The sequence below is a fragment of the Nothoprocta perdicaria genome, unplaced genomic scaffold (assembly GCF_003342845.1).
Source record: "Nothoprocta perdicaria isolate Ctin4 unplaced genomic scaffold, notPer1 scaffold_70, whole genome shotgun sequence".
Taxonomy (NCBI): Eukaryota; Metazoa; Chordata; class Aves; order Tinamiformes; family Tinamidae; genus Nothoprocta; species Nothoprocta perdicaria.
Window position 1 is genome coordinate 2989599 of NW_020455977.1, and position 4238 is coordinate 2993836.

At 34.6% G+C, this 4238-nt stretch overlaps 1 long non-coding RNA gene across 1 annotated transcript; it reads right to left on the bottom strand.

Annotated features, from left to right (window-relative positions):
- Positions 1-1907: 1907 nt before the first annotated feature.
- LOC112957233 lies at positions 1908-3228 on the bottom strand. Its single transcript, XR_003251178.1, has 2 exons — positions 3195-3228; positions 1908-2212 (listed from the first exon to the last, which is right to left on the bottom strand). It is a non-coding gene; the product is annotated as an uncharacterized LOC112957233 (long non-coding RNA).
- Positions 3229-4238: the final 1010 nt, after the last annotated feature.

Consider the following 4238-nt stretch of genomic DNA (forward strand, 5'->3'; position numbering starts at 1 on the left):
GTAATTGCCTAATCGTAATTTGTAATTCCAGAAACTTGACACAGGTTTTATGCCTTTGTTCCTCTATGAATTTCTATTTCTAACTTTCATTCTAGTGACTTTTTTTTTTTTCTCTCCTGAAGTGTGAGAATTGAACATATAGTGAAAACTCAGTAATTCAGGTACAATCCTCCAGTAATTATCAGACATGTTAATGTTTAATTTTCTTTATTAAAAAAAAAAAAAAAGTTTGAAAGTTTGAGTAATACCCCAACAACAGCCTCACAATTACCTATACAATGATCTATACAATAATAAGGTGACTGGTTAATAATATTTATATATTCACTTGAGAATTTTGGAGAATGCAATTTTGTAAATATTTCATGAACATTTTTGAGAAAAAAAATAGATGGATTTCAAAGTTTTGATTATTAAAAAAGAAAGACCTTTATAAGTTTGCAATAGCAAAGCAAAGTTGAATATTACTTACAGCTTAGCAGAAGCAAAAGAACTATTCTGCCTGAAGCTATTGGACCTGTAGGTGCTGAATATGGAGCAGATATTGATAGGATTTTTCTGTTAAAAACTAGCACCACTTCTGCAAGTCAAAAAAAGGAAAACAACAACAAGAAAAAAAGGAAGGAAAGTAAAATGGAATAAAATACAAGTGATTGTACCATTTTTTTTAATTAATGAGATCACAGGAGATTGCTAAAATGAGTACCTTACCTAATGGTGAATTAATATTATATGCTGAAATATCCCACAAGGGGAGAATTGGATATGCTAATATTGTATGAAAGAGATTGCCACTGGCAAATATTTCACTGTAGAGAGTTCTATATTAAGCATAAACTGAAAAAAAAAAGAGATTTAATATATGTCATGAAATTTTAATTGCCTAGAATTATAAAAGCTTGATTATATACCTTTGCATCCTTTTGATCATCTTTATTGACTATTGATCCAGATTTGTTTTTAGAAAAGTGGTGAGTTATTCTATGAGTAATAGGACAGACATTTTAAGGTATAAAATTATAATTTCCTAGCAATGATATTCTAAACTGCAATTGGCCTARGCCTAGCTGAATGATACTTAGAGGAGCCTTAGGGAAGGATATTTGGCCTTAGAACGCACTTTCTTCCTATTGGTTCAAGTAGTACTTTGTGCCCTTTGGCAATGGGCTATTCTGTAAAATGCACCTGCTATTTTTGTTATTTTGAAATTTTGTTAGGCCAAATCTTCATATTTTGGCCTAGTATTGTTTAGGATATACAGAGCTGCAGAAACCTACTGACATCTACAGTGTTCCCTTTTAAAGCCTCAGATCTTCACAGATTCACTAAAAAGTTCACTGACTTCAGTAAATCCTCTGCTGAATGTGATTCAAGTTTCATTTTTACAAGGAAACCTGAAAATAACAGGATTTGAGGTTTCCTCAGACTGAAGTGGTAAGAAAAAAAATTCTGTATAAAGGAAGACTGCAATGCAAAGACCCAGATTTTCAGACTATATTAGTCTGTGTATCTTGGAGTGGATTATATGAGTCACAGATGGCAGATTCTGCATGCTAATAACCCATATTCAGTTTGGTTTCTTGGTTTCGTTATAGGATATTACATCATCACTGTTTCTGAAGCTGATGAAAACATTTTTGGTCATTATTACCATTTTTATTGAATGACTTTCTCATAATTTTTGTGGTTGACCAGTTGCCAGGTGAAAGATTGATATTGTACTTTTACATCCCTTTCAACTAAGTTCATTAAATTATTTGTCAATACTTTTGTCTTGACTTACGGTGAAAACTGGTTTGATCCTCATGTGCAAGACAAATGAAAGGGCAGAGAGATGCCTTCAGCTGCTGCAGACTGGCACAGATGCASTGATTTAGATAATGACTTCAGAGATTTAGGCAGAACTCAGCTGGCTTTATAGTTAAGTTGACCTATTCCATCTATGGTCTGTTCTGAGTTGCCTTGCAATTAAAATCAGGAGTTCTTCATCACATCTTTTTCACTCTGGAAGTGTCATGTATGTGAATGAGAATTTCTCTTGCACTCTGGCTTTTTGTTGTGAGGGAGATTTTTCCAAATAATAGTTTCAGCTTTGCAACTTGTTGATTGTGGATTCCCTGTTATTTAGCATGTTCTTTTCTATGATAGTATTTTTCCATGCTTCTGGTGTTGATCTCATTTTCACATCTTCTCATTCTCCTCAAGATGGTACCTGATAATTCACAAATTTACAAATTACAAATTTAAATGTTCACACCATTCTATCTTCCAGATGATGACAATCAGTACTTTTAACTAGCTAATCAGTAGAATACTTTTAACTAACAAAGAAAACAATAAAACAAAGATTTCAAAGATCTGAATCTTAGCATTTTTTGCAGGATTTTTCTGAGTAGTATAAGTAACCTACTTTTTCTCTTTAACACACTCTTTCTCTTTAAACTTTCTGTTTTGAATACCGTTATATGAAGAATTCAGTCTTTGCCTTCCTGGTACTACACTCAGTAAAGCATGATAATATGATTTAAATGTGATCAATGCAGGAAGACTAGTACTATTAAATGGTGTAATAGAACTAAGTATAGAATAGTACTGAGTGAAAATCAAAGCAGTGACATATGTAAAACTGAGACTTCTTCTGGTTTATTAACAGCATGGGAGAGAGAACCAATACCTCTGTTTTGTGAGATAAATGAATGTGAACTAATTCTGAATTTGCCAGTCATCATCAGATGCAGCCATGGTGTTATCTGAGAAAATATAGTGAGTTTCAGTTCCATAAGAGCATTGTCTGTGTTGGCTGGGATTTTATTTTTCTTAGTGCTATACTGTGGCAGGAGAATTTGAACTCAAATCTGTAGCATCCAAAGCTACCTCCAGGGACTCATGTGCCAAACCATCTGAAGCACTTCAGAAGGATTTTTTTTAGAGCTAGAATATTCAGAGATATTAGCATAAACGGGACAGATGAGAGGGGGGAAAAATGCTGAAATAACTGGATGAATCCTGCATAGATTTGTAAGAAGCTGTGGGAAACAAAGCTAAACAATAGGAAAGGATCTCAATAGTAACAAAGCAAAATGAAGGTTACTGCAGTTCAGAGAAAATGAATGTTTCAGTCATAGCTTGGGAAACAGGAAAAGTAAAGACAAGATGAAAAATGATTGATTCTTCTCTCATGATGTTTGACTCACGTTGAAGAACACTGTTCTCAGTAATTCTTGACTGATATRCCAGAATGGTCACACTTTTGTTGGGGTCAGACTGGACTGCAGCTTCCCTGAAGACAGCAAAGATGACTGTGAGTCATTCCTGTCTTTTCCCTAGGTTCAGCTGATGCCAGCAAAGGTTTTTATCAGACCTAAGCACCTGGTCCTTGTTGAACATGAATTAGATGTGTCTGTGTCCCTCTGACATACAGTCAGTAACCATTACCTATCTGCTATGCTGTGTCACACACTAAACTAGGAATTAGCTTCTGTCACCACTATATACAACAAGGAATATATTTAGTCTCATGAATATTTTGTTATCAAAATGTTGGCTACTTTTCCTGAGTTAAATGATACTGAATACCTTCAAGGACATGCAGAAATGAGGGCTATAAACTAGTCTCAGATTCTGTCCAGAAGAAGTCCAGGTCTGTTCTATGTGTCTAGATGATCTCTAAAGGTCCCTTCCAATTTTAAGGATTCTGTGATTCTGTGACTCTTTACAGTAGGATTTAAGGTAAATCTGAATACAGGCTGGAACCTGATTTTGAAGTTACCTTCCCACAGGTGGACAGGTTATGCATTGTTTGTTTAAATTGGTCATGTAAACAAGTTTGGAGAAAAAAAAAAAAATCTGCTTTATCTCTCAATTCTTGCCTTTATAGAACATTTGTGTTCCTTACAGCCAGACATAAGTGCAACAATGCTGCTTGTGCCACTACCTCCTGAGCTATCAGCATGGCTCAGCATGGAAAAGGAATTATGTCACCTTGGAGCTAATGCTTTGTCGTTGTAGCTAAATGTGAGGGATGGAAGAATCCAAACTAAATTCATGGCACTGAATACCAAGAATGTTGGTATTCATGTATAACTCAGTATGCTATACAATTACATATCTAGTTTATATGAGGAAAACTATCCAAAGAATGGGTTTGTATTGAATCAGATTACATGTGGTGGTATTTTGCTGAACTGATGCTGCTGGCACAGATACCTTAGAATTTGGTCTACAAGTTACTAAAAACA